The sequence below is a fragment of the Lithobates pipiens genome, unplaced genomic scaffold (assembly GCF_037356315.1).
Source record: "Lithobates pipiens isolate NorthernLeopardFrog02 unplaced genomic scaffold, aLitPip1_a1.2 Scaffold_13, whole genome shotgun sequence".
Classification (NCBI taxonomy): domain Eukaryota; kingdom Metazoa; phylum Chordata; class Amphibia; order Anura; family Ranidae; genus Lithobates; species Lithobates pipiens.
Window position 1 is genome coordinate 175,376,724 of NW_027507718.1, and position 14,214 is coordinate 175,390,937.

Consider the following 14,214-nt stretch of genomic DNA (forward strand, 5'->3'; position numbering starts at 1 on the left):
CTTTTGTCAAGAGAGTTGTAAGTAGGGTGCAAGATCGCCTGCGGCCACATCACCCTGAATGCGCTCGATCTCGTCTGATCTCGGATGTTAAGCAGGGTCGGGCCTGGTTAGTACCTGGATGGGAGACCGCCTGGGAATACCAGGTGCCGTAGACTTTTTTCCATTATGTTGTTGGCTTTGGCGACCTGCTGTATTTTTCCTCTCGATTGCCCGAGGTGACCACCTTGGCTTTTGTCAAGAGAGTTGTAAGTAGGATGCAAGGTTGCCTACGGCCACATCACCCTGAATGCGCTCGATCTCGTCTGATCTCGGATGCTAAGCAGCGTCGGGCCTGGTTAGTACCTGGATGGGAGACCGCCTGGGAATACCAGGTGCCGTAGGCTTTTTTCCATTATGTTGTTGGCTTTGGCGACCTGCTGTATTTTTCCTCTCGATTGCCCGAGGTGACCACCTTGGCTTTTGTCAAGAGAGTTGTAAGTAGGGTGCAAGATCGCCTACGGCCACATCACCCTGAATGCGCTCGATCTCGGATGCTAAGCAGGTTCGGGCCTGGTTAGTACCTGGATGGGAGACCGCCTGGGAATACCAGGTGCCGTAGGCTTTTTTCCATTACGTTGTTGGCTTTGGCGACCTGCTGTATTTTTCCTCTCGATTGCCCGAGGTGACCACCTTGGCTTTTGTCAAGAGAGTTGTAAGTAGGGTGCAAGATCGCCTACGGCCACATCTCCCTGAATGCGCTCGATCTCGTCTGATCTCGGATGCTAAGCAGGGTCGGGCCTGGTTAGTACCTGGATGGGAAACCGCCTGGGAATACCAGGTGCCGTAGGCTTTTTTCCATTATGTTGTTGGCTTTGGCGACCTGTTGTATTTTTCCTCTTGATTGCCCGAGGTGACCACCTTGGCTTTTGTCAAGAGAGTTGTAAGTAGGGTGCAAGATCGCCTACGACCACATCACCCTGAATGCGCTCGATCTCGTCTGATCTCGGATGCTAAGCAGGGTCGGGCCTGGTTAGTACCTGGATGGGAGACCGCCTGGGAATACCAGGTGCCGTAGGCTTTTTTCCATTATGTTGTTAGCTTTGGCGACCTGCTGTATTTTTCCTCTCGATTGCCCGAGGTGACCACCTTGGCTTTTGTCAAGAGAGTTGTAAGTAGGGTGCAAGATCGCCTGCGGCCACATCACCCTGAATGCGCTCGATCTCGTCTGATCTCGGATGCTAAGCAGGGTCGGGCCTGGTTAGTACCTGGATGGGAGACCGCCTGGGAATACCAGGTGCCGTAGACTTTTTTCCATTATGTTGTTGGCTTTGGCGACCTGCTGTATTTTTCCTCTCGATTGCCCGAGGTGACCACCTTGGCTTTTGTCAAGAGAGTTGTAAGTAGGATGCAAGGTTGCCTACGGCCACATCACCCTGAATGCGCTCGATCTCGTCTGATCTCGGATGCTAAGCAGCGTCGGGCCTGGTTAGTACCTGGATGGGAGACCGCCTGGGAATACCAGGTGCCGTAGGCTTTTTTCCATTATGTTGTTGGCTTTGGCGACCTGCTGTATTTTTCCTCTCGATTGCCCGAGGTGACCACCTTGGCTTTTGTCAAGAGAGTTGTAAGTAGGGTGCAAGATCGCCTACGGCCACATCACCCTGAATGCGCTCGATCTCGTCTGATCTCGGATGCTAAGCAGGTTCGGGCCTGGTTAGTACCTGGATGGGAGACCGCCTGGGAATACCAGGTGCCGTAGGCTTTTTTCCATTACGTTGTTGGCTTTGGCGACCTGCTGTATTTTTCCTCTCGATTGCCCGAGGTGACCACCTTGGCTTTTGTCAAGAGAGTTGTAAGTAGGGTGCAAGATCGCCTACGGCCACATCTCCCTGAATGCGCTCGATCTCGTCTGATCTCGGATGCTAAGCAGGGTCGGGCCTGGTTAGTACCTGGATGGGAAACCGCCTGGGAATACCAGGTGCCGTAGGCTTTTTTCCATTATGTTGTTGGCTTTGGCGACCTGTTGTATTTTTCCTCTTGATTGCCCGAGGTGACCACCTTGGCTTTTGTCAAGAGAGTTGTAAGTAGGGTGCAAGATCGCCTACGGCCACATCACCCTGAATGCGCTCGATCTCGTCTGATCTCGGATGCTAAGCAGGGTCGGGCCTGGTTAGTACCTGGATGGGAGACCGCCTGGGAATGCCAGGTGCCGTAGGCTTTTTTCCATTATGTTGTTGGCTTTGGCGACCTGCTGTGTTTTTCCTCTCGATTGCCCGAGGTGACCACCTTGGCTTTTGTCAAGAGAGTTGTAAGTAGGATGGAAGGTTGCCTACGGCCACATCACCCTGAATGCGCTCGATCTCATCTGATCTCGGATGCTAAGCAGCGTCGGGCCTGGTTAGTACCTGGATGGGAGACCGCCTGGGAATACCAGGTGCCGTAGGCTTTTTTCCATTATGTTGTTGGCTTTGGCGACCTGCTGTATTTTTCCTCTCGTTGGCCCGAGGTGACCACCTTGGCTTTTGTCAAGAGAGTTGTAAGTAGTGTGCACGATCGCCTGCGGCCACATCACCCTGAATGCGCTCGATCTCGTCTGATCTCGGATGCTAAGCAGGGTTGGGCCTGGTTAGTACCTGGATGGGAGACCGCCTGGAAATACCAGGTGCCGTAGGCTTTTTTCCATTATGTTGTTGGCTTTGGCGACCTGCTGTATTTTTCCTCTCGATTGCCCGAGGTGACCACCTTGGCTTTTGTCAAGAGAGTTGTAAGTAGGGTGCAAGATCGCCTACGGCCACATCACCCTGAAAGCGCTCGATCTCGTCTGATCTCGGATGCTAAGCAGGGTCGGGCCTGGTTAGCACCTGGATGGGAGACCGCCTGGGAATACCAGGTGCCGTAGGGTTTTTTCCATTATGTTGTTGGCTTTGGCGACCTGCTGTATTTTTCCTCTCGATTTCCCGAGGTGACCACCTTGGCTTTTGTCAAGAGAGTTGTAAGTAGGGTGTAAGAACGCCTATGGCCACATCACCCTGAATGCGCTCGATCTCGTCTGATCTCGGATGCTAAGCAGGGTCGGGCCTGGTTAGTACCTGGATGGGAGACCGCCTGGGAATACCAGGTGCCGTAGGCTTTTTTCCATTATGTTGTTGGCTTTGGCGACCTGCTGTATTTTTCCTCTCGATTGCCCGAGGTGACCACCTTGGCTTTTGTCAAGAGAGTTGTAAGTAGGGTGCAAGATTGCCTACGGCCACATCTCCCTGAATGCGCTCGATCTCGTCTGATCTCGGATGCTAAGCAGGGTCGGGCCTGGTTAGTACCTGGATGGGAGACCGCCTGGGAATACCAGGTGCCGTAGGATTTTTTCCATTATGTTGTTGGCTTTGGCGACCTGTTGTATTTTTCCTCTTGATTGCCCGAGGTGACCACCTTGGCTTTTGTCAAGAGAGTTGTAAGTAGGGTGCAAGATCGCCTACGGCCACATCACCCTGAATGCGCTTGATCTCGTCTGATCTCGGATGCTAAGCGGTGTCGGGCCTGGTTAGTACCTGGATGGGAGACCGCCTGGGAATACCAGGTGCCGTAGGCTTTTTTCCATTATGTTGTTGGCTTTGGCGACCTGCTGTATTTTTCCTCTCGATTGCCCGAGGTGACCACCTTGGCTTTTGTCAAGAGAGTTGTAAGAAGGGTGCAAAATTGCCTACGGCCACATCACCCTTAATGCGCTCGATCTTGTCTGATCTTGGATGCTAAGCAGGGTCGGGCCTGGTTAGTACCTGGATGGGAGACCGCCTGGGAATACCAGGTGCCGTAGGCTTTTTTCCATTATGTTGTTGGCTTTGGCGACCTGCTGTATTTTTCCTCTCGATTGCCCGAGGTGACCACCTTGGCTTTTGTCAAGAGAGTTGTAAGTAGGGTGCAAGATCGCCTGTGGCCACATCACCCTGAATGCGCTCGATCTCGTCTGTTCTCGGATGCTAAGCAGGGTCGGGCCTGGTTAGTACCTGGATGGGAGACCTCCTGGGAATACCAGGTGCCGTAGGCTTTTTTCCATTATGTTGTTGGCTTTGGCGACCTGCTGTATTTTTCCTCTCGATTGGCCGAGGTGACCACCTTGGCTTTTGTCAAGAGAGTTGTAAGTAGGGTGCAAGATCGCCTGCGGCCGCATCACCCTCAGAGCGCTCGATCTCTTCTGATCTCGGATGCTAAGCAGGGTCGGGCCTGGTTAGTACCTGGATGGGAGACCGCCTGGGAATACCAGGTGCCGTAGGGTTTTTTCCATTATGTTGTTGGCTTTGGCGACCTGCTGTATTTTTCAAGATCGCAAGGTCGCCTATGGTCACATCACCCTGAATGCGCTCGATCTCGTCTGATCTCGGATGCTAAGCAGGGTCGGGCCTGGTTAGTACCTGGATGTTAGACCGCCTGGGAATACCAGGTGCCGTAGGCTTTTTTCTATTATGTTGTTGGCTTTAGCAACCTGCTGTATTTTTCCTCTCGATTGCCCGAGGTGACCACCTTGGCTTTTGTCAAAAGAGTTGTAAGTAGGGTGCAAGATCGCCTACGGCCACATCACCCTGAATGCGTTTGACCTCGTCTGATCTCGGATGCTAAGCGGTGTCGGGCCTGGTTAGTACCTGGATGGGAGACCGCCTGGGAATACCAGGTGCTGTAGGCTTTTTTCCATTATGTTGTTGGCTTTGGCGACCTGCTGTATTTTTCCTCTCGATTGCCCGAGGTGACCACCTTGGCTTTTGTCAAGAGAGTTGTAAGAAGGGTGCAAAATTGCCTACGGCCACATCACCCTTAATGCGCTCGATCTCGTCTGATCTCGGATGCTAAGCAGGGTCGGGCCTGGTTAGTACCTGGATGGGAGACCGCCTGGGAATACCAGGTGCCGTAGGCTTTTTTCCATTATGTTGTTGGCTTTGGCGACCTGCTGTATTTTTCCTCTCGATTGCCCGAGGTGACCACCTTGGCTTTTGTCAAGAGAGTTGTAAGTAGGGTGCAAGATCGCCTGTGGCCACATCACCCTGAATGCGCTCGATCTCGTCTGATCTCGGATGCTAAGCAGGGTCGGGCCTGGTTAGTACCTGGATGGGAGACCGCCTGGGAATACCAGGTGCCGTAGGCTTTTTTCCATTATGTTGTTGGCTTTGGCGACCTGCTGTATTTTTCCTCTCGATTGCCCGAGGTGACCACCTTGGCTTTTGTCAAGAGAGTTGTAAGTAGGGTGCAAGATCGCCTGCGGCCACATCACCCTCAAAGCGCTCGATCTCGTCTGATCTCGGATGCTAAGCAGGGTCGGGCCTGGTTAGTACCTGGATGGGAGACCGCCTGGGATTACCAGGTGCCGTAATGTTTTTTCCATTATGTTGTTGGCTTTGGCGACCTGCTGTATTTTTCCTCTTGATTGCCCGAGGTGACCACCTTGGCTTTTGTCAAGAGAGTTGTAAGTAGGGTGCAAGATTGCCTACGGCCACATCTCTCTGAATGCGCTCGATCTCGTCTGATCTCGGATGCTAAGCAGGGTCGGGCCTGGTTAGTACCTGGATGGGAGACCGCCTGGGAATACCAGGTGCCGTAGGCTTTTTTCCATTATGTTGTTGGCTTTGGCGACCTGTTGTATTTTTCCTCTCGATTGCCCGAGGTGACCACCTTGGCTTTTGTCAAGAGAGTTGTAAGTAGGGTGCAAGATCGCAAGGTCGCCTACGGTCACATCACCCTGAATGCGCTCGATCTCTTCTGATCTCGTATGCTAAGCAGGGTCGGGCCTGGTTAGTACCTGGATGTTAGACCGCCTGGGAATACCAGGTGCCGTAGGCTTTTTTCCATTATGTTGTTGGCTTTGGCAACCTGCTGTATTTTTCCTCTCGATTGCCCGAGGTGACCACCTTGGCTTTTGTCAAAAGAGTTGTAAGTAGGGTGCAAGATCGGCTACGGCCACATCACCCTGAATGCGCTCGATCTCGTCTGATCTCGGATGCTAAGCAGGGTCGGGCCTTGTTAGTACCTGGATGTTAGACCGCCTGGGAATACCAGGTGCCGTAGGCTTTTTTCCATTATGTTGTTGGCTTTGGGGACCTGCTGTATTTTTCCTCTCGCTTGCCCGAGGTGACCACCTTGGTTTTTGTCAAGAGAGTTGTAAGTAGGGTGCAAGATCGCCTATGGCCACATCACCCTGAATGCGCTCGATCTCGTCTGATCTCGGATGCTAAGCAGGGTCGGGCCTGGTTAGTACCTGGATGGGAGACCGCCTGGGAATACCAGGTGCCGCAGACTTTTTTCCATTATGTTGTTGGCTTTGGCGACCTGCTGTATTTTTCCTCTCGATTGCCCGAGGTGACCACCTTGGCTTTTGTCAAGAGAGTTGTAAGAAGGGTGCAAAATTGCCTACGGCCACATCACCCTTAATGCGCTCTATCTCGTCTGATCTCGGATGCTAAGCGGCGTCGGGCCTGGTTAGTACTTGGATGGGAGACCGCCTGGGAGACCGCCTGGGAATACCAGGTGCCGTAGGCTTTTTTCCATTATGTTGTTGGCTTTGGCGACCTGCTGTATTTTTCCTCTCGATTGCCCGAGGTGACCACCTTGGCTTTTGTCAAGAGAGTTGTAAGTAGGGTGCAAGATCGCCTACAGCCACATCACCCTTAATGCGCTCGATCTCGTCTGATCTCGGATGCTAAGCAGGGTCGGGCCTGGTTGGTACCTGGATGGGAGACCGCCTGGGAATACCAGGTGCCGTAGGCTTTTTTCCATTATGTTGTTGGCTTTGGCGACCTGTTGTATTTTTCCTCTTGATTGCCCGAGGTGACCACCTTGGCTTTTGTCAAGAGAGTTGTAAGTAGGGTGCAAGATCGCCTACGGCCACATCACCCTGAATGCGCTTGATCTCGTCTGATCTCGGATGCTAAGCGGTGTCGGGCCTGGTTAGTACCTGGATGGGAGACCGCCTGGGAATACCAGGTGCCGTAGGCTTTTTTCCATTATGTTGTTGGCTTTGGCGACCTGCTGTATTTTTCCTCTCGATTGCCCGAGGTGACCACCTTGGCTTTTGTCAAGAGAGTTGTAAGAAGGGTGCAAAATTGCCTACGGCCACATCACCCTTAATGCGCTCGATCTTGTCTGATCTTGGATGCTAAGCAGGGTCGGGCCTGGTTAGTACCTGGATGGGAGACCGCCTGGGAATACCAGGTGCCGTAGGCTTTTTTCCATTATGTTGTTGGCTTTGGCGACCTGCTGTATTTTTCCTCTCGATTGCCCGAGGTGACCACCTTGGCTTTTGTCAAGAGAGTTGTAAGTAGGGTGCAAGATCGCCTGTGGCCACATCACCCTGAATGCGCTCGATCTCGTCTGTTCTCGGATGCTAAGCAGGGTCGGGCCTGGTTAGTACCTGGATGGGAGACCTCCTGGGAATACCAGGTGCCGTAGGCTTTTTTCCATTATGTTGTTGGCTTTGGCGACCTGCTGTATTTTTCCTCTCGATTGGCCGAGGTGACCACCTTGGCTTTTGTCAAGAGAGTTGTAAGTAGGGTGCAAGATCGCCTGCGGCCGCATCACCCTCAGAGCGCTCGATCTCTTCTGATCTCGGATGCTAAGCAGGGTCGGGCCTGGTTAGTACCTGGATGGGAGACCGCCTGGGAATACCAGGTGCCGTAGGGTTTTTTCCATTATGTTGTTGGCTTTGGCGACCTGCTGTATTTTTCAAGATCGCAAGGTCGCCTATGGTCACATCACCCTGAATGCGCTCGATCTCGTCTGATCTCGGATGCTAAGCAGGGTCGGGCCTGGTTAGTACCTGGATGTTAGACCGCCTGGGAATACCAGGTGCCGTAGGCTTTTTTCTATTATGTTGTTGGCTTTAGCAACCTGCTGTATTTTTCCTCTCGATTGCCCGAGGTGACCACCTTGGCTTTTGTCAAAAGAGTTGTAAGTAGGGTGCAAGATCGCCTACGGCCACATCACCCTGAATGCGTTTGACCTCGTCTGATCTCGGATGCTAAGCGGTGTCGGGCCTGGTTAGTACCTGGATGGGAGACCGCCTGGGAATACCAGGTGCTGTAGGCTTTTTTCCATTATGTTGTTGGCTTTGGCGACCTGCTGTATTTTTCCTCTCGATTGCCCGAGGTGACCACCTTGGCTTTTGTCAAGAGAGTTGTAAGAAGGGTGCAAAATTGCCTACGGCCACATCACCCTTAATGCGCTCGATCTCGTCTGATCTCGGATGCTAAGCAGGGTCGGGCCTGGTTAGTACCTGGATGGGAGACCGCCTGGGAATACCAGGTGCCGTAGGCTTTTTTCCATTATGTTGTTGGCTTTGGTGACCTGCTGTATTTTTCCTCTCGATTGCCCGAGGTGACCACCTTGGCTTTTGTCAAGAGAGTTGTACGTAGGGTGCAAGATTGCCTACGGCCACATCACCCTGAATGCGCTTGCTCTTGTCTGATCTCAGATGCTAAGCAGTGTCGGGCCTGGTTAGTGCCTGGATGGGAGACCGCCTTGGAATACCAGGTGCCGTAGGCTTTTTTCCATTATGTTGTTGGCTTTGGCGACCTGCTGTATTTTTCCTCTCGATTGCCCGAGGTGACCACCTTGGCTTTTGTCAAGAGAGTTGTAAGTAGGGTGCAAGATTGCCTTCGGCCACATCACCCTGAATGCACTCAATCTCGTCTGATCTTGGATGCTAAGCAGGGTCGGGCCTGGTTAGTACCTGGATGGGAGACCGCCTGGGAATACCTGGTGCCGTGGGCTTATTTCCATTATGTTGTTGGCTTTGGCGACCTGCTGTATTTTTTCTCTCGATTGCCCGAGGTGACCACCTTGGCTTTTGTCAAGAGAGTTGTAAGTAGGGTGCAAGATCACCTATGGCCACATCACCCTGAATGCGCTCGATCTCGTCTGATTTCGGATGCTAAGCAGGGTCGGGCCTGGTTAGTACCTGGATGGGAGACCGCCTGGGAATACCACGTGCCGCAGGCTTTTTTCCATTATGTTGTTGGCTTTGGCGACCTGCTGTATTTTTCCTCTCGTTTGCCCGAGGTGACCACCTTGGCTTTTGTCAAGAGAGTTGTAAGTAGGGTGCAAGATCTCTTACGGCCACATCATCCTGAATGTGCTCAATCTCGCCTGATCTCGGATGCTAAGCAGGGTCGGGCCTGGTTAGTACCTGGGTGGGAGACTGCCTGGGAATACCAGGTGCCGTAGGCTTTTTTCCATTATGTTGTTGGCTTTGGCGACCTGCTGTATTTTTCCTCTCGATTGCCCGAGGTGACCACCTTGGCTTTTGTCAAGAGAGTTGTAAGTAGAGTGCAAGGTTGCCTACGGCCACATCACCCTGAATGCGCTCTATCTCGTCTGATCTCGGATGCTAAGCAGCGTCGGGCCTGGTTAGTACCTGGATGGGAGACCGCCTGGGAATACCAGGTGCCGTAGGCTTTTTTCCATTATGTTGTTGGCTTTGGCGACCTGCTGTATTTTTCCTCTCGATTGCCCGAGGTGACCACCTTGGCTTTTGTCAAGAGAGTTGTAAGTAGGGTGCAAGATCGCCTACGGCCACATCACCCTGAATGTGCTCGATCTCGTCTGATCTCGGATGCTAAGCAGGGTCGGGCCTGGTTAGTACTTGGATGGGAGACCGCCTGGGAATACCAGGTGCCGTAGGCTTTTTTCCATTATGTTGTTGGCTTTGGCGACCTGCTGTATTTTTCCTCTCGATTGCCCGAGGTGACCACCTTGGCTTTTGTCAAGAGAGTTGTAAGTAGGGCACAAGATCGCCTACGGCCACATCACCCTGAATGCGCTCGATCTCGTCTGATCTCGGATGCTAAGCAGGGTCGGGCCTGGTTAGTACCAGGATGGGAGACCGCCTGGGAATACCAGGTGCCGTAGGCTTTTTTCCATTATGTTGTTGGCTTTGGCGACTGCTGTATTTTTCCACTCGATTGCCCGAGGTGACCACCTTGGCTTTTGTCAAGAGAGTTGTAAGTAGGGTGCAAGATCGCCTACGGCCACATCACCCTGAATGCGCTCGATCTCGTCTGATCTCGGATGCTAAGCAGGGTCGGGCCTGGTTAGTACCTGGATGGGAGACCGCCTGGGAATACCAGGTGCCGTAGGCTTTTTTCCATTATGTTGTTGGCTTTGGCGACCTGCTGTATTTTTCCTCTCGATTGCCCGAGGTGACCACCTTGGCTTTTGTCAAGTGAGTTGTAAGTGGGGTGCAAGATCGCATACGGCCACATCACCCTGAATGCGCTCCATCTCGGATGCTAAGCAGGGTCGGGCCTGGTTAGTACCTGGATGGGAGACCGCCTGGGAATACCAGGTGCCGTAAGCTTTTTTCCCATTATGTTGTTGGCTTTGGCGACCTGCTGTATTTTTCCTCTCGATTGCCCGAGGTGACCACCTTGGCTTTTGTCAAGAGAGTTGTAAGTAGGATGCAAGAACGCCTACAGCCACATCACCCTGAATGCACTCGATCGCGTCTGGTCTCGGATGCTAAGCAGGGTCGGGCCTGGTTAGTACCTGGATGGGAGACTGCCTGGGAATACCAGGTGCCGTAGGCTTTTTTCCATTATGTTGTTGGCTTTGGCGACCTGCTGTATTTTTCCTCTCGATTGCCCGAGGTGACCACCTTGGCTTTTGTCAAGACAGTTGTAAGTAGGGTGCAAGATCACCTATGGCAACATCACCCTGAATGCGCTCCATCTCGTCTGATCTCGGATGCTAAGCAGGGTCGGGCCTGGTTAGTACCTGGATGGGAGACCGCCTGGGAATACCAGGTGCCGTAAGCTTTTTTCCATTATGTTGTTGGCTTTGGCGACCTGCTGTATTTTTCCTCTCGATTGCCCGAGGTGACCACTTTGGCTTTTGTCAAGAGAGTTGTAAGTAGGGTGCAAGATCGCCTACGGCCACATCACCCTGAATGCGCTCGATCTCGTCTGATCTCGGATGCTAAGCAGGGTCGTGCCTGGTTAGTACCTGGATGGGAGACCGCCTGCGAATACCAGGTGCCGTAGGCTTTTTTCCATTATGTTGTTGGTTTTGGCGACCTGCTGTATTTTTCCTCTCGATTGCCCGAGGTGACCACCTTGGCTTTTGTCAAGACAGTTGTAAGTAGGGTGCAAGATCGCCTACGGCAACATCACCCTGAATGCGCTCGATCTCGTCTGATCTCGGATGCTAAGCAGGGTCGGGCCTGGTTAGTACCTGGATGGGAGACCGCCTGGGAATACCAGGTGCCGTAGGTTTTTTTCCATTATGTTGTTGGCTTTGGCGACCTGCTGTATTTTTCCTCTCGATTGCCCGAGGTGACCACCTTGGCTTTTGTCAAGAGAGTTGTAAGTAGGGTGCAAGATCGCCTACGGCCACATCACCCTGAATGCGCTCGATCTCGTCTGATCTCGGATGCCAAGCAGGGTCGGGCCTGGTTAGTACCTGGATGGGAGACCGCCTGGGAATACCAGGTGCAGTAGGCTTTTTTCCATTATGTTGTTGGCTTTGGCGACCTGCTGTATTTTTCCTCTCGATTGCCCGAGGTGACCACCTTGGCTTTTGTCAAGAGAGTTGTAAATAGGGTGCAAGATCGCCTACGGCCACATTACCCTGAATGTGCTCGTTCTCGTATGCAAAGCAGGGTCGGGCCTGGTTGGTACCTGGATGGGAGGCCGCCTGGGAATACCAGGTGCCGTAGGCTTTTTTCCATTATGTTGTTGGCTTTGGCGACCTGCTGTATTTTTCCTCTCCATTGCCTGAGGTGACCACCTTGGCTTTTGTCAAGAGAGTTGTAAGTAGGGTGCAAGATCGCCTATGGCCACGTCACCCTGAATGCGCTCCATCTAGTCTGATCTCAGATGCTAAGCAGGGTCGGGCCTGATTAGTACCTGGATGGGAGACCGCCTGGGAATACCAGGTGCCGTAGGCTTTTTTCCATTATGTTGTTGGTTTTGGCGACCAGCTGTATTTTTCCTCTCGATTGCCCGAGGTGACCACCTTGGCTTTTGTCAAGAGAGTTGTAAGTAGGGTGCAAGATAGCCTACGGCCACATCACCCTGAATGCGCTCGAACTCGTCTGATCTCGGATGCTAAGCCTGGGAATACCCGGTGCCATAGGCTATTTTCCATTATGTTGTGGGCTTTGGCGACCTGCTTTATTTTTCCTCTCGATTGCCCGAGGTGACCACCTTGGCTTTTGTCTAGAGAGTTGTAAGTAGGGTGTAAGATCACCTACTGCCAAATCACCCTGAATGCGCTCGATCTCGTCTGATCTCGGATGCTAAGCAGGGTCGGGCCTGGTTAGTACCTGGATGCGAGACCGCCTGGGAATACCAGGTGCCGTAGGCTTTTTTCCATTATGTTGTTGGCTTTGGCGACCTGCTGTATTTTTCCTCTCGATTGCCCGAGGTGACCACCTTGGCTTTTGTCAAGAGAGTTGTAAGTAGGGTGCAAGATCGCCTACGGCCACATCACCCTGAATGCGCTCCATCTCGTCTGATCTCGGATGCTAAGCAGGGTCCGGCCTGCTTAGTACCTGGATGGGAGACCGCCTGGAAATACCAGGTGCCGTAGGCTTTTTTCCATTATGTTGTTGGCTTTGGCGACCAGCTGTATTTTTCCTCTCGATTGCCCGAGGTGACCACCTTGGCTTTTGTCAAGAGAGTTGTAAGTAGGGTGCAAGATCGCCTACGGCCACATCACCCTGAATGCGCTCGATCTCATCTGATCTCGGATGCTAAGCAGGGTCGGGCCTGGTTAGTACCTGGATGGGAGACCGCCTGGGAATACCAGGTGCCGTAGGCTTTTTTCCATCATGTTGTTGGCTTTGGCGACCTGCTGTATTTTTCCTCTCGATTGCCCGAGGTGACCACCTTGGCTTTTGTCAAGAGAGTTGTAAGTAGGGTGTAAGATCGCCTACGGCCACATCACCCTGTATGCGCTCGATCTCGTCTGATCTCGGATGCTAAGCAGGGTCGGGCCTGGTTAGCACCTGGATGGGAGACCACCTGGAAATACCAGGTGCCGTAGGCTTTTTTCCATTATGTTGTTGGCTTTGGCGACCTGCTGTATTTTTCCTCTCGATTGCCCGAGGTGACCACCTTGGCTTTTGTCAAGAGAGTTGTAAGTAGGGTGCAAGATCGCCTACGGCCACATCACCCTGAATGCGCTCGATCTCATGTGATCTCGGATGCTAAGCAGGTTCGGGCCTGGTTAGTACCTGGATGGGAGACCGCCTGGGAATACCAGGTGCCGTAGGCTTTTTTCCATTATGTTGTTGGTTTTGGCGACCAGCTGTATTTTTCCTCTCGATTGCCCGAGGTGACCACCTTGGCTTTTGTCAAGAGAGTTGTAAGTAGGGTGCAAGATAGCCTACGGCCACATCACCCTGAATGCGCTCGATCTCATGTGATCTCGGATGCTAAGCAGGTTCGGGCCTGGTTAGTACCTGGATGGGAGACCGCCTGGGAATACCAGGTGCCGTAGGCTTTTTTCCATTATGTTGTTGGTTTTGGCGACCAGCTGTATTTTTCCTCTCGATTGCCCGAGGTGACCACCTTGGCTTTTGTCAAGAGAGTTGTAAGTAGGGTGCAAGATAGCCTACGGCCACATCACCCTGAATGCGCTCGATCTCGTCTGATCTCGGATGCTAAGCCTGGGAATACCCGGTGCCATAGGCTATTTTCCATTATGTTGTGGGCTTTGGCGACCTGCTTTATTTTTCCTCTCGATTGCCCGAGGTGACCACCTTGGCTTTTGTCTAGAGAGTTGTAAGTAGGGTGTAAGATCACCTACTGCCAAATCACCCTGAATGCGCTCGATCTCGTCTGATCTCGGATGCTAAGCAGGGTCGGGCCTGGTTAGTACTTGGATGCGAGACCGCCTGGGAATACCAGGTGCCGTAGGCTTTTTTCCATTATGTTGTTGGCTTTGGCGACCTGCTGTATTTTTCCTCTCGATTGCCCGAGGTGACCACCTTGGCTTTTGTCAAGAGAGTTGTAAGTAGGGTGCAAGATCGCCTACGGCCACATCACCCTGAATGCGCTCCATCTCGTCTGATCTCGGATGCTAAGCAGGGTCCGGCCTGCTTAGTACCTGGATGGGAGACCGCCTGGAAATACCAGGTGCCGTAGGCTTTTTTCCATTATGTTGTTGGCTTTGGCGACCAGCTGTATTTTTCCTCTCGATTGCCCGAGGTGACCACCTTGGCTTTTGTCAAGAGAGTTGTAAGTAGGGTGCAAGATC

General features: G+C 52.5%; 36 non-coding genes and 24 pseudogenes across 36 annotated transcripts; all 60 read left to right on the plus strand.

The window, feature by feature from the left end:
* Positions 1–36: 36 nt before the first annotated feature.
* On the plus strand, positions 37–155 carry LOC143976417 (5S ribosomal RNA). The gene has a single exon (XR_013272725.1). It is a non-coding gene; the product is annotated as a 5S ribosomal RNA (ribosomal RNA).
* A 109-nt stretch (positions 156–264) lies between these two features.
* LOC143976540 (5S ribosomal RNA) lies at positions 265–383 on the plus strand. The gene has a single exon (XR_013272844.1). It is a non-coding gene; the product is annotated as a 5S ribosomal RNA (ribosomal RNA).
* Positions 384–492: 109 nt separating this feature from the next.
* On the plus strand, positions 493–601 carry LOC143979268 (5S ribosomal RNA; annotated as a pseudogene).
* Positions 602–710: 109 nt separating this feature from the next.
* Positions 711–829, plus strand: LOC143980043 (5S ribosomal RNA). Its single transcript, XR_013274189.1, has one exon. It is a non-coding gene; the product is annotated as a 5S ribosomal RNA (ribosomal RNA).
* Positions 830–938: 109 nt separating this feature from the next.
* On the plus strand, positions 939–1,057 carry LOC143976294 (5S ribosomal RNA). The gene has a single exon (XR_013272609.1). It is a non-coding gene; the product is annotated as a 5S ribosomal RNA (ribosomal RNA).
* A 109-nt stretch (positions 1,058–1,166) lies between these two features.
* On the plus strand, positions 1,167–1,285 carry LOC143976595 (5S ribosomal RNA). Its single transcript, XR_013272896.1, has one exon. It is a non-coding gene; the product is annotated as a 5S ribosomal RNA (ribosomal RNA).
* Positions 1,286–1,394: 109 nt separating this feature from the next.
* On the plus strand, positions 1,395–1,513 carry LOC143976541 (5S ribosomal RNA). The gene has a single exon (XR_013272845.1). It is a non-coding gene; the product is annotated as a 5S ribosomal RNA (ribosomal RNA).
* A 109-nt stretch (positions 1,514–1,622) lies between these two features.
* Positions 1,623–1,741, plus strand: LOC143976530 (5S ribosomal RNA). The gene has a single exon (XR_013272834.1). It is a non-coding gene; the product is annotated as a 5S ribosomal RNA (ribosomal RNA).
* A 109-nt stretch (positions 1,742–1,850) lies between these two features.
* On the plus strand, positions 1,851–1,969 carry LOC143980045 (5S ribosomal RNA). The gene has a single exon (XR_013274191.1). It is a non-coding gene; the product is annotated as a 5S ribosomal RNA (ribosomal RNA).
* Positions 1,970–2,078: 109 nt separating this feature from the next.
* LOC143978671 (5S ribosomal RNA) lies at positions 2,079–2,197 on the plus strand. Its single transcript, XR_013273966.1, has one exon. It is a non-coding gene; the product is annotated as a 5S ribosomal RNA (ribosomal RNA).
* Positions 2,198–2,306: 109 nt separating this feature from the next.
* LOC143976270 (5S ribosomal RNA) lies at positions 2,307–2,425 on the plus strand. Its single transcript, XR_013272586.1, has one exon. It is a non-coding gene; the product is annotated as a 5S ribosomal RNA (ribosomal RNA).
* A 109-nt stretch (positions 2,426–2,534) lies between these two features.
* LOC143976550 (5S ribosomal RNA) lies at positions 2,535–2,653 on the plus strand. Its single transcript, XR_013272853.1, has one exon. It is a non-coding gene; the product is annotated as a 5S ribosomal RNA (ribosomal RNA).
* A 109-nt stretch (positions 2,654–2,762) lies between these two features.
* On the plus strand, positions 2,763–2,881 carry LOC143977467 (5S ribosomal RNA). Its single transcript, XR_013273743.1, has one exon. It is a non-coding gene; the product is annotated as a 5S ribosomal RNA (ribosomal RNA).
* A 109-nt stretch (positions 2,882–2,990) lies between these two features.
* Positions 2,991–3,109, plus strand: LOC143978567 (5S ribosomal RNA). Its single transcript, XR_013273955.1, has one exon. It is a non-coding gene; the product is annotated as a 5S ribosomal RNA (ribosomal RNA).
* A 109-nt stretch (positions 3,110–3,218) lies between these two features.
* On the plus strand, positions 3,219–3,337 carry LOC143976513 (5S ribosomal RNA). Its single transcript, XR_013272817.1, has one exon. It is a non-coding gene; the product is annotated as a 5S ribosomal RNA (ribosomal RNA).
* Positions 3,338–3,446: 109 nt separating this feature from the next.
* Positions 3,447–3,565, plus strand: LOC143977240 (5S ribosomal RNA). The gene has a single exon (XR_013273523.1). It is a non-coding gene; the product is annotated as a 5S ribosomal RNA (ribosomal RNA).
* Positions 3,566–3,674: 109 nt separating this feature from the next.
* LOC143977565 (5S ribosomal RNA) lies at positions 3,675–3,793 on the plus strand. The gene has a single exon (XR_013273839.1). It is a non-coding gene; the product is annotated as a 5S ribosomal RNA (ribosomal RNA).
* A 109-nt stretch (positions 3,794–3,902) lies between these two features.
* LOC143976904 (5S ribosomal RNA) lies at positions 3,903–4,021 on the plus strand. Its single transcript, XR_013273195.1, has one exon. It is a non-coding gene; the product is annotated as a 5S ribosomal RNA (ribosomal RNA).
* Positions 4,022–4,130: 109 nt separating this feature from the next.
* Positions 4,131–4,249, plus strand: LOC143978706 (5S ribosomal RNA; annotated as a pseudogene).
* A 58-nt stretch (positions 4,250–4,307) lies between these two features.
* On the plus strand, positions 4,308–4,426 carry LOC143978045 (5S ribosomal RNA; annotated as a pseudogene).
* A 109-nt stretch (positions 4,427–4,535) lies between these two features.
* On the plus strand, positions 4,536–4,654 carry LOC143978758 (5S ribosomal RNA; annotated as a pseudogene).
* Positions 4,655–4,763: 109 nt separating this feature from the next.
* Positions 4,764–4,882, plus strand: LOC143979299 (5S ribosomal RNA). The gene has a single exon (XR_013274028.1). It is a non-coding gene; the product is annotated as a 5S ribosomal RNA (ribosomal RNA).
* A 109-nt stretch (positions 4,883–4,991) lies between these two features.
* Positions 4,992–5,110, plus strand: LOC143980128 (5S ribosomal RNA). Its single transcript, XR_013274271.1, has one exon. It is a non-coding gene; the product is annotated as a 5S ribosomal RNA (ribosomal RNA).
* A 109-nt stretch (positions 5,111–5,219) lies between these two features.
* Positions 5,220–5,338, plus strand: LOC143979222 (5S ribosomal RNA; annotated as a pseudogene).
* Positions 5,339–5,447: 109 nt separating this feature from the next.
* LOC143979924 (5S ribosomal RNA) lies at positions 5,448–5,566 on the plus strand. Its single transcript, XR_013274135.1, has one exon. It is a non-coding gene; the product is annotated as a 5S ribosomal RNA (ribosomal RNA).
* Positions 5,567–5,683: 117 nt separating this feature from the next.
* On the plus strand, positions 5,684–5,802 carry LOC143978358 (5S ribosomal RNA; annotated as a pseudogene).
* A 109-nt stretch (positions 5,803–5,911) lies between these two features.
* On the plus strand, positions 5,912–6,030 carry LOC143979039 (5S ribosomal RNA; annotated as a pseudogene).
* A 109-nt stretch (positions 6,031–6,139) lies between these two features.
* LOC143977368 (5S ribosomal RNA) lies at positions 6,140–6,258 on the plus strand. The gene has a single exon (XR_013273650.1). It is a non-coding gene; the product is annotated as a 5S ribosomal RNA (ribosomal RNA).
* Positions 6,259–6,367: 109 nt separating this feature from the next.
* LOC143979567 (5S ribosomal RNA) lies at positions 6,368–6,498 on the plus strand (annotated as a pseudogene).
* Positions 6,499–6,607: 109 nt separating this feature from the next.
* On the plus strand, positions 6,608–6,726 carry LOC143977542 (5S ribosomal RNA). Its single transcript, XR_013273817.1, has one exon. It is a non-coding gene; the product is annotated as a 5S ribosomal RNA (ribosomal RNA).
* A 109-nt stretch (positions 6,727–6,835) lies between these two features.
* On the plus strand, positions 6,836–6,954 carry LOC143977241 (5S ribosomal RNA). The gene has a single exon (XR_013273524.1). It is a non-coding gene; the product is annotated as a 5S ribosomal RNA (ribosomal RNA).
* A 109-nt stretch (positions 6,955–7,063) lies between these two features.
* Positions 7,064–7,182, plus strand: LOC143977566 (5S ribosomal RNA). Its single transcript, XR_013273840.1, has one exon. It is a non-coding gene; the product is annotated as a 5S ribosomal RNA (ribosomal RNA).
* A 109-nt stretch (positions 7,183–7,291) lies between these two features.
* LOC143976905 (5S ribosomal RNA) lies at positions 7,292–7,410 on the plus strand. Its single transcript, XR_013273196.1, has one exon. It is a non-coding gene; the product is annotated as a 5S ribosomal RNA (ribosomal RNA).
* A 109-nt stretch (positions 7,411–7,519) lies between these two features.
* On the plus strand, positions 7,520–7,638 carry LOC143978707 (5S ribosomal RNA; annotated as a pseudogene).
* A 58-nt stretch (positions 7,639–7,696) lies between these two features.
* LOC143978046 (5S ribosomal RNA) lies at positions 7,697–7,815 on the plus strand (annotated as a pseudogene).
* Positions 7,816–7,924: 109 nt separating this feature from the next.
* LOC143978759 (5S ribosomal RNA) lies at positions 7,925–8,043 on the plus strand (annotated as a pseudogene).
* A 109-nt stretch (positions 8,044–8,152) lies between these two features.
* LOC143979311 (5S ribosomal RNA) lies at positions 8,153–8,271 on the plus strand. Its single transcript, XR_013274029.1, has one exon. It is a non-coding gene; the product is annotated as a 5S ribosomal RNA (ribosomal RNA).
* Positions 8,272–8,380: 109 nt separating this feature from the next.
* LOC143979408 (5S ribosomal RNA) lies at positions 8,381–8,499 on the plus strand (annotated as a pseudogene).
* A 109-nt stretch (positions 8,500–8,608) lies between these two features.
* On the plus strand, positions 8,609–8,727 carry LOC143976715 (5S ribosomal RNA). The gene has a single exon (XR_013273011.1). It is a non-coding gene; the product is annotated as a 5S ribosomal RNA (ribosomal RNA).
* Positions 8,728–8,836: 109 nt separating this feature from the next.
* Positions 8,837–8,955, plus strand: LOC143978957 (5S ribosomal RNA; annotated as a pseudogene).
* Positions 8,956–9,064: 109 nt separating this feature from the next.
* On the plus strand, positions 9,065–9,183 carry LOC143979367 (5S ribosomal RNA; annotated as a pseudogene).
* A 109-nt stretch (positions 9,184–9,292) lies between these two features.
* On the plus strand, positions 9,293–9,411 carry LOC143977986 (5S ribosomal RNA; annotated as a pseudogene).
* Positions 9,412–9,520: 109 nt separating this feature from the next.
* Positions 9,521–9,639, plus strand: LOC143978429 (5S ribosomal RNA). Its single transcript, XR_013273941.1, has one exon. It is a non-coding gene; the product is annotated as a 5S ribosomal RNA (ribosomal RNA).
* Positions 9,640–9,748: 109 nt separating this feature from the next.
* Positions 9,749–9,867, plus strand: LOC143976539 (5S ribosomal RNA). The gene has a single exon (XR_013272843.1). It is a non-coding gene; the product is annotated as a 5S ribosomal RNA (ribosomal RNA).
* Positions 9,868–9,975: 108 nt separating this feature from the next.
* Positions 9,976–10,094, plus strand: LOC143977351 (5S ribosomal RNA). Its single transcript, XR_013273634.1, has one exon. It is a non-coding gene; the product is annotated as a 5S ribosomal RNA (ribosomal RNA).
* Positions 10,095–10,203: 109 nt separating this feature from the next.
* On the plus strand, positions 10,204–10,312 carry LOC143979565 (5S ribosomal RNA; annotated as a pseudogene).
* A 110-nt stretch (positions 10,313–10,422) lies between these two features.
* On the plus strand, positions 10,423–10,541 carry LOC143977824 (5S ribosomal RNA; annotated as a pseudogene).
* A 109-nt stretch (positions 10,542–10,650) lies between these two features.
* LOC143978958 (5S ribosomal RNA) lies at positions 10,651–10,769 on the plus strand (annotated as a pseudogene).
* Positions 10,770–10,878: 109 nt separating this feature from the next.
* Positions 10,879–10,997, plus strand: LOC143976717 (5S ribosomal RNA). Its single transcript, XR_013273013.1, has one exon. It is a non-coding gene; the product is annotated as a 5S ribosomal RNA (ribosomal RNA).
* Positions 10,998–11,106: 109 nt separating this feature from the next.
* Positions 11,107–11,225, plus strand: LOC143976472 (5S ribosomal RNA). Its single transcript, XR_013272779.1, has one exon. It is a non-coding gene; the product is annotated as a 5S ribosomal RNA (ribosomal RNA).
* Positions 11,226–11,334: 109 nt separating this feature from the next.
* LOC143977083 (5S ribosomal RNA) lies at positions 11,335–11,453 on the plus strand. The gene has a single exon (XR_013273368.1). It is a non-coding gene; the product is annotated as a 5S ribosomal RNA (ribosomal RNA).
* Positions 11,454–11,780: 327 nt separating this feature from the next.
* LOC143979369 (5S ribosomal RNA) lies at positions 11,781–11,899 on the plus strand (annotated as a pseudogene).
* A 300-nt stretch (positions 11,900–12,199) lies between these two features.
* On the plus strand, positions 12,200–12,318 carry LOC143978581 (5S ribosomal RNA; annotated as a pseudogene).
* Positions 12,319–12,427: 109 nt separating this feature from the next.
* On the plus strand, positions 12,428–12,546 carry LOC143979375 (5S ribosomal RNA; annotated as a pseudogene).
* A 109-nt stretch (positions 12,547–12,655) lies between these two features.
* LOC143980091 (5S ribosomal RNA) lies at positions 12,656–12,774 on the plus strand. Its single transcript, XR_013274236.1, has one exon. It is a non-coding gene; the product is annotated as a 5S ribosomal RNA (ribosomal RNA).
* A 109-nt stretch (positions 12,775–12,883) lies between these two features.
* LOC143977859 (5S ribosomal RNA) lies at positions 12,884–13,002 on the plus strand (annotated as a pseudogene).
* A 109-nt stretch (positions 13,003–13,111) lies between these two features.
* On the plus strand, positions 13,112–13,230 carry LOC143976836 (5S ribosomal RNA). Its single transcript, XR_013273129.1, has one exon. It is a non-coding gene; the product is annotated as a 5S ribosomal RNA (ribosomal RNA).
* A 109-nt stretch (positions 13,231–13,339) lies between these two features.
* On the plus strand, positions 13,340–13,458 carry LOC143976837 (5S ribosomal RNA). The gene has a single exon (XR_013273130.1). It is a non-coding gene; the product is annotated as a 5S ribosomal RNA (ribosomal RNA).
* A 300-nt stretch (positions 13,459–13,758) lies between these two features.
* On the plus strand, positions 13,759–13,877 carry LOC143978497 (5S ribosomal RNA; annotated as a pseudogene).
* Positions 13,878–13,986: 109 nt separating this feature from the next.
* Positions 13,987–14,105, plus strand: LOC143979376 (5S ribosomal RNA; annotated as a pseudogene).
* Positions 14,106–14,214: the final 109 nt, after the last annotated feature.